Consider the following 9,930-nt stretch of genomic DNA (forward strand, 5'->3'; position numbering starts at 1 on the left):
AGCTTTTGATATACAATGAACTGTAATTAAGCTTACTAGTGCAGGGGAGGAGACAAGTGTGGTTGATGGAGGTTGTGAAAGATTGAACCCTAGCCACTAGGCCCTGTTATTTTTCGTGTTCGGCTTCAATTAAATTTTTTTGGTGCCAGATAATTTTAGGTTAAACCGTCTAAGAGGGGGAACACATCCCTGTGTTTTCTGTAATTCCAATGTTTTTTTTTAAATATAAAGTTTAAACTTATTAAAAGCCTTCCTAAATCAAATTTGATATGTTGATGCTTTGGTATTGTTTTCTTCATTTAAAAAAGGTACTGATGTGATTATCATATCATGCATCTATAAGTTGTTGGCGTAAAAACGAAATAAAAAAAAAGTGTAGATGTATAATATTGTAATCGATTATTTTCTTTTTACCATTCACAGTATAGTTTTTTTTCCCTTTTTAAGTTTTGATTGTACATTTATTAAAAAAAAGTGCATCTTTAACATAATGAACCTTGCAAACGACAGAATTATTTTTCATGTTTAGTTCTGTTATCGTAACGAGAATAATAAATACCGACCAAATTCGCATCAACTTGTTGTCACAACGTCCATGTTTTTGTTTTATACATGTAAATTTAACGAAATTATGTGTTGGGTTTAGTTCTTGTACAATAACAAACCTAGCAGACACCCAAAATGAGACAGAGAATTCAACATAGTTTTGCCTCATTATAAAGAGTCACAAGCAGGACCGGCCCATAGGGGTGGCGGGGTGGTCGACGGCCACAGGCCCAACACCTCGTTAGGCCTGAAATTTTTTATATTTTTTTAAATTATATTTACTTATATTAAAAACAATATGTATATTTAATATTTAAACTTAATTACATGACCACAGCTTGGTCTAGTGACAAAGGGGTGTTACTCTCAACCAAAAGGTTATGAGTTCAAGTCTCATGTTAGACATGTATAATCTTATTTTTATACAAAAAAAAATTACACAACCCAAATTATAACCGAGTAAACATATATAAAAATTTAATTGTTTAAACCAACAAATTATTCCTATTTAAATTAAGGCCCAAAAATATTTTTGCCTTCGGCCCACATTTTTTTTGCTTTCTCGGAGCCGGGCCTGGTCAGAAGTTAAAACTTTATCATAAGATGCATTACAATGCCGCGAAACAGGGATGGCTAAATGATAGTTCGCGTCTTGAATATGTAAGCATCTCCTATTTAAAAGTTTTTATTGTGAATTTTATTTTTTCAAATATTTATTTTGGGTTGGTGCTGGTTTTGAATGTTGTTCACATGCCTTCTTTTATGTTAGGAAACCATTATTCAGCATAAACATAAACAGGCAGCCATGGATAAATTAATTTATGAAGGAACCACTATTACTACTTCTATTGAACACGAGATTGAGAAAGAAGCCATAAAAAGTGTTTGCGGGAGGAAGAAAACCATACACTCAGCATGGGAGGTTGGTGTAGGGCCCGTGTTCAGGAAAAAAGATAGTTGGATGAAATTGGTAGCCGAATCATCTGAACGAGATACAAGTGAGAACGAAGTTCTGGAAAATAAGGTTATTGCACTCGAGGCGAAAGAAAAACGAGATAAGGAGAAATATGAAAAAATGTTCGAGTTTATAAGCACAAAGTTTCCGGACTTCGAGAACACAATAGCCATGGAAACGAGTGATGAAGTTGATGGTGACAACATCTAGGACATTAGTTATAAGAGTTTTTACTTTTCTTTATCAAGTACTCTTTTAAATATTAGAATTGGTTTGTTGACGTATTTTGATTGGTTTTGTTACGATATTAATGGTTATTATATATGGATTTGTGGAAGCAAAAATTAAATTTATGAATTATATATAAATCTACAATTCACCTACTTCAATGGTATTGTTTTTCAGTACTTGAAGGGATTTATTCAGGATTATGAATGCATGTTAGGAACTGAATTAAATTGTGTGGGAAACTATTTTTCAGTCCATATATAAAAATATTGGAATATAAACATTATTAGAGACTAGAAATAGTCACTGAAAATAACATATTAGAGACTAGTTTAGGAGACTGATTATCCGACTCTAAAAATAGTTACTAGGGACTAAAATAACATATTATCTGAGAATAATTTTCAGTCCCTAAAAGTGACATATTAGTGACTGAAATCAAGTGATAACGAGACTAATTCTCAGTCCTTAAAGAATATCATTGGAGACTAATTTGATATAGAATCACGAACCTAACGAAACGTATTAGGGACAATATTTTATTCATTAGAGGACGGATTTTCAGTCCCTAAAGTTATACATTAGGGACTAAAATATCATTGTATTCGAGACTGATTTGCAGTCTCTGAAGAAATGTTTTTGGGACTGAAACGATGTGGTTTGGGGGGATAAATTAAGGACAGAATTTTTGTGTATTAGGGACTGGCTTTTCAGTCTCAAATATTAATCAGTTCTGGATAACCATTAGGCGCTGATTGGTATGTATTAGAGACTAACTTTTCAGTCTCAAATATTAATCTTTTTTGTATATATTTCGAAGGATTCATCAAGGTCATTTGTTTGGACTTGATCTAGATCATATGTGTGAAAATTGTATGAGTTTAATGTAACACCCCGGCCCTTCGTACCACCAATACTGTCCGCTCTGCCCACGAAGAGCTCACGGATTTGTTTTTGGTTGCCCAAAACGCATTGGTGATTGAAGAGGCAGGTCATTACTTATGAACTAGTGATCTCTCTTTTCCACGGCCGATGTGGGATAGCCTAAGAGTGGGACGATGTTGTGTTTGCCAAGGGTGTTACATTTAATGTTTTTAAAATCTCAAAAGTATAATTGAGAAACTTATACGGGCGTACTAGTTGTTTGGCTTTTACGGGCGTATAAGTAATTGTATATAAGGAATGTATACGGATGGGAGTTTCATTATTTTCACGTATACACCTTGGATACTTACACGCTGGTTCTATATTCATTATATTTGTCTGCATAACTGTGTGTTTTCAAACTTTCATTGTACTTGTGGTTGATTAGCACACTGCAAATATCATTCAAGGTATAATTTCATGTTTATATTGACATATCTGAGAAGGGTTTTTGAGATGAACGGTGTTTTCAATTAATCGTTCTTAATTGAACTTAATCTGATCTTTATTCATAGGGGTTTGTTTTGTCTGTGATTCACGATGTAATTTCGAACCTACTCGTCCAAAATTTAATATCCGTTACGGTCTGGATTGTTCAATTGTAGTTTGACTTTGGTTTGAATGGTTAATGTATAAGTTTGATGAACTTATACGGCGTATATGTTCTTGTAACTTTAAGGCGTATAAGATCAACATACTTATCCGTTCATATACTTAACTGTTCATAATACGGTTGATGATCATACACGCTGAAGAGGTTATACGCGAAAATGAACTTATGCGCTGATTGGAATATTATACTGATGGAAAGTTCTATTGGGGTACGTTTTGCACATATTTCAATGATGACCGACAAACCGGTTGGTTCAGTATTAATAAGTCTGCCTTATATCTCTTTGTACTTAAAAACACATGCACACAAATTTGTTCATATATGTTTCGTGTATTAGTCAGTTTTTTTCTCTAAGTTGTTAACTATCAAGGTATGACTACTTGTTTCTATTTTTTTTTACACTGCATATGTCTGATATTCTTGAAATGAGTCATTTGCGTGTTGGACTATAAATAGTTTGAAGTAACATTGTTGTGTTTGCTGTTGCAGATGAAGAAATCTGATGCAGATGAGAATGTAATGGAAGATGATGAAGTGATGATTTGGTCATGTATTTACAAGGAAAGGATGAAAGGAATATTACAAGATTTATGTTCAAGTCTAATGTCCGCAAGTTGGTGGATTATTTCCCATAATATCATATATCCGTATCTTGGATAGATGATTTGTATCTATGATGCTGTTTTCGTAAAAAAAAATTTCAACAACATTATTATAGATTCAACCGAGGTCAACAGACTGGTTCTTCGGATGCCTATGATGATGCCAAAACATCCATGGGTAATTTGATAGATCCAATTTTCAAGTTGTTATGACCTATGTCAACTATATCACTAGTTAGTTGAAATCAGATTTAGGAATTTTGTTTGTTATTCAGATCTAGCATTATCTAAGGGGGGAGAATGTTAAAGCATTTTTTTTCTAATGCTAGGTCTAGTGGGCTAAATGCGTCATTTGTATTTTGTAAAGGGTTGAATTGTCAATAGTTGTAAGTTGTAAAGTGAAACGTATAAGTCAGAAAGCGTATAAGCTTATACGCACGTATAAGCTTATACGGTGACCACACCTTATACGCTGTCACTGTAGTCAATATATAGGCTTTCGTGTTTAGATTTTAAAATAGTTGACAGATTATTCAGTTTGTACTTCCATCAATTTACTGAATGTTATGAGTGATCGTGTTGTGACATCTTTATGATATATTTCCGTTATATAATTAAATCGGTCCAAATCATTATGAGTTAACGTACATGATGTTTAGCGTAATGAGGATCATTTTCCTACAAGTAGGTCATTTGTTTGGACTTGATCTGGAACGTATGTGTGAAAGTTGTTTGAGTTTAATGTTTTAAAATCACAAAAGTTTAATTGAGAAACTTATACGGGCGTATAAGTTATTTGGATTTATAGGAGTATAAGTGATTGTACATAAGGAAGGTATACGGATGGGAGTTTCATTATTTTCTAACGTATACACCTTGGAGACTTACACGCTGGTTCTATATTCCTATCATTTGTCAGCATTACTGTGTGTTTTAGAACTTTCATTGAACTTGTTCTTGATTAGCACACTACAAGTATCATTCAAGCTATAATTTCATGTTTATAATAACATATTTGAGAAGGGTTTTGGTGATGAACAGTGTTTTCAGTTAATTTATCTTAATTGAACTTAATATGATCTTTATTCATAGGAGTTTTTTTTGTCTGTGGTTCACGATGTAATTACGAACCTATTCGTTGAAATTTTCATATCCGTTATGGTCTGTATTTTTCAATTGTAGTCTGACTTAGGTTTGAATGGTGAACGTATAAGTTTGATGATCTTATACGGCGTATAAGTTTGATGAACTTATACGGCGTATAAGATCAACATACTTAATCGTTCATATTCTTAACTATTCACATGCTTATACGGTTGATGATCATGCACGCTGATGAGGTTATACATGAAAATGAACATATGCTCTGATTAGATTATTATATTGATGTAAAGTTCTAGTGGGATAATTTTTGCACATATTTCAATGCTGACCGACAAACCGGTTGGTTAAGTATTAATAAGTCTGCCTTTATATCTCTTTGTACTTATAAACACCTACACACAAATTTATTCATATCTGTTTCGTGTATTAGTCAGTTTTTCTCTCTAAGTTGTTAAGTATCAAGGTATGACTGCTGGTTTCTATTTTTTCACTCTGCATATGTCTGATATTCTTGAAATGAGTCTTTTGCGAGTTGGGCTATAAACAGTTTAAAGTAACATTGTTGAGTTTTTTGTTGCAGATGAAGAAATCTGATGCAGATGAGGATGTTATGGAAGATGATGAAATGATGATGTGGTCATGTATTTACAAGTAAAGGACGAAAGGAAGATTAAAAGATTTATGTTCAAGTCTAATGTCCACAAGTTGGTGGATTATTTTCCATAATATCATATGTCTGTATATTGGATAGATGATTTGAATCTATAATGGTGTTTTCGTATAAAAAATTGTTCAACAACATTATTATAGATTCAACCGAGGTCAACAGACTGGTTCTTCGGATGCCTATGATGCTGCCAAAACATCCATGGTATTTTGATAGATCCAATTTTCAAGTTGTTACGACCGATGTCTACTATATCACTAGTTAGTCGAAATCATATTTAGGAATTTTGTTTGTAATACAGATCTAGCATTATTCAAGAGGGAGAGTGTTAGAGAATTTTGTTTTCTAATGCTAGGTCTAGTGGGGCTAAAGGCATCATTTGTATTTTGTAAAGGGTTGAATTGTCAATATTTGTAAGTTGTAAAGTGAAATATATAAGTCAGGAAGCGTATAAGCTTATACGCACGTATAAGCTTATACGGTGACCACACCTTATACGATGTCACTGTAGTCGTATAAGTTGTTTGGCTTTTACGGGCGTATAAGTGATTGTACATAAGGAAGGTATACAGATGGGAGTTTCACTATTTTCTAACATACACCTTGGAGACTTACACGCTAGTTCAATATTCCTATCATTTGTTCGCATAACTGTGTGTTTACAAACTTTCATTGTACTTGTGGTTTATTAGCACACTGCAAGTATCATTCAAGTTATAATTTCATGTTTATAATGACATATCTGAGAAGGGTTTTTGTGATGAACAATGTTTTCAATTAATTTATATTAATTGAACATAATCTGGTATTTATTCATAGGAGTTTTATTTTGTCTGTGGTTCACGTTGTAATTTCGAACCTATTCGTCTAAAATTTCATATATTTATGGTCTGGATTGTTAAATTGTAGTCTGACTTAGGTTTGAATGGTGAACTTGTAAGTTTGATGAACTTATTTGGCGTATAAGTTCTTGTAACTTATACGGCGTATAAGAACAACATACTTATTCGTTCATATTCTTAACTGTTCATATGCATATACGGTTGATGATCATGCACGCTGTTGAGGTTATACGTGAAAATGAACTTATGCGCTGATTGGATTATTATAGTGGGATAATTTTTGCATATATTACAATGCTGATCGACAAACCGGTTGTTTCAGTATTAATAAGTCTGCCTTTATATCTCTTTGTACTTAAAAACACCTGCACACAAATTTGTTCATATATGTTTCGTGTATTAGTCAGTTTTTCTCTCTAAGTTTAACTATCAACGTATGACTGCTTGTTTCTATTTTTTTACACTGCATAAGTCTGATATTTTTGAAATGAGTCTTTTGCGAGTTGGACTATAAACAGTTGGAAGTAACATAGTAGAGTATGTTGTTGCAGATGAAGAAATCTGATGCAGATGAGGATATAATGGAGGATGATGAAGTGATGATTTGGTAATGTATTTACAAGGAAAGGACGAAAGGAAGATTACAAGATTTATGTTCAAGTATAATGTCCGCAAGTTAGTGGATTATTTCCCATAATATCGGATGTCCGTATCTTGGATAGATGATTTGAATTTATGATGGTGTTTTCGTAAAAAAATTTGTTCAACAACATTATTATTGATTCAACCGAGGTCAACAAACTGGTTCTTCTGATGCCCATGATACTGCCAAAACATCCATGGGTAATTTGATAGATCCAATTTTCAAGTTGTTAAGTCCGATGCCTACTATATCACTAGTTAGTCGAAATCAGATTTAGGAATTTTGTTTGTAATTCAGATCTAGCATTAACCAAGGGGGAAAATGTTAGAGCATTTTTTTTCTAATGCTAGGTCTTGTGGGCTAAATGCGTCATTTTTATTTTGTAAAGGGTTGAATTGTTAATATTTGTAAGTTGTAAAGTGAAACGTATAAGTCAGGAAGCGTATAAGCTTATACGCACGTATAAGCTTATACGGTGACCAAACCGTACACGTTGTCATTGTAGTCTATATATAGGGCTTTCGTGTTTAGATTTCAAAACAGTTGACAGATTATTCAAATTGTACTTCAATTATTATATCAATATACTGAATGTTATGAGTGATTGTGTTGTGACATCTTTATGATATATCTCGGAAATATCATATCGTATAGTAAATATAATTAAATCGGTCCTAATAATTACGAGTTAACGTAGATGATGTTTTGCATAATGAGGATCATGTTCCTACAAGTAGGTCATTTGTTTGGACTTGATCTGGATTGTATGTGTGAAAGTTGTTTGAGTTTAATGTTTTAAAGTCACAAAAGACTAATTGAGAAACTTATACGGGCGTATAAGTTGTTTGGCTTTTAAGGACGTTTAAGTGATTGTACATAAGGAAGGTATACGGATAGGAGTTTCATTATTTTCTAACCTATACACCTTGGAGACTTACACGTTGGTTCTATATTCCTGACATTTGTCAGCATAACTGTGTGTTTACAAAGTTTCATTGTACTTGAGGTTGATTTGCACACTGCAAGTATCATTTAAGGTATAATTTCATGTTTATAATGACATATCTGAGAAGGGTTTTTGTGATGAACAGTTTTTTCAATTAATTGGTCTTAATTAAACATAATCTGATCTTTATTCATAGGGGTTTGATTTGTCTATGGTTCACGATGTAATTTCAAACTTATTTGTCCAAAATTTCATATATGTTATGGTGTGGATTGTTCAATTGTAGTTTGACTTATGTTTGAATGGTGAACGTATAAGTTTGCTGAACTTATTCGGCGTATAAGTTCTTGTAACATATACGGCATATAAGATCAACATACTTATCCGTTCATATTCTTAACTGTTCATATGCTTATACGGTTGATGAACATACACGCTGATGAGGTTATATGTGAAAATGAAATTATGCGATGATTGGATTATAATATTGATGTAAAGTTCTAGTCGGAAAATTTTTGCACATATTTCTATGCTGACCGACAAACCGGTTGGTTCAGTATTAATAAGTCTGCCTTCATATCTTTTTGTACTTAAAAACAACTCAACACGAATTTGTTCATATCTATTTCGTGTATTAGTCAGTTTTTCTCCCTAAGTTATTAACTATCAAGGTATGACTGCTTGTTTCTATTTTTTTACACTGCATATGTCTGATATTTTTAAATGAGTCTTTTGCGAGTTGGACTATTAACAGTTGGAAGTAACATAGTTGAGTTTGTTGTTGCAGATGAAGAAATCTGATGCCGATGAGGATATAATAGAGGATGATGAAGTGATGATTTGGTAATGTATTTACAAGGAAAGGACGAAAGGAAGATTACAAGATTTATGTTCAAGTCTAATGTCCGCAAGTTAGTGGATTATTTCCCATAATATCGTATGTTCGTATCTTGGATAGATGATTTGAATCTATGATGGTGTTTTCGTAAAAAAATTTGTTCAACAACATTATTATTGATTCAACCGAGGTCAACAAACTGGTTCTTCTGATGCCCATGATACTGCCAAAATATCCATGGGTAATTTGATAGATCCAATTTTCAAGTTGTTAAGTCCGATGTCTACTATATCACTAGTTAGTCGAAATCATATTTAGGAATTTTGTTTGTAATTCAGATCTAGCATTATCCAAGGGGGAGAATGTTAGAGAATTTTGTTTTCTAATGCTAGGTCTAGTGGGGCTAAACGCGTCATTTGTATTCTATAAAGGGTTGAATTGTCAATATTTGTAAGTTGTAAAGTGAAACGTATAAGTCAGGAAGCTTATAAGCTTATACGCACGTATAAGCTTATACGGTGACCAGACCTTATACGATGTCACTGTAGTCTATATATAGGGATTTCGTGTTTAGATTTCAAAACAGTTGACAAATTATTCAGTTTATACTTCCATTATGATATCAATATACTGAATGTTATGAGTGATTTTGTTGTGACTTCTTTATGATATATTTCCGCTATACCATATCGTATAGTAAATATAATTAAATCGGTCCTAATCATTACGAGTTAACGTACATGATGTTTAGCATACTGAGGATCATGTTCCTACTAGTAGTTCATTTTTTTGGACTTGATCTTGATCATATGTGTGATAGTTTTTTGTGGTTAATGTTTTAAAAATCACAAAAGTTTAATTGAGAAACTTATACGGGCGTATAAGATGTTTGGCTTTTACGGGTGTATATGTGATTGTATATAAGGAAGGTATACGGATGGGAGTTTCATTATTTTCTAACGTATACACCTTAGAGACTTACACGCTAACTCAATATTCCTATCATTTTTTCGCATAACTGT

This window comes from Bidens hawaiensis, unplaced genomic scaffold, assembly GCF_021521415.1.
Source record: "Bidens hawaiensis isolate Kalapana, Puna unplaced genomic scaffold, B.hawaiensis_p1.1 tig00020955_1, whole genome shotgun sequence".
In the NCBI taxonomy this organism is placed as follows: domain Eukaryota; kingdom Viridiplantae; phylum Streptophyta; class Magnoliopsida; order Asterales; family Asteraceae; genus Bidens; species Bidens hawaiensis.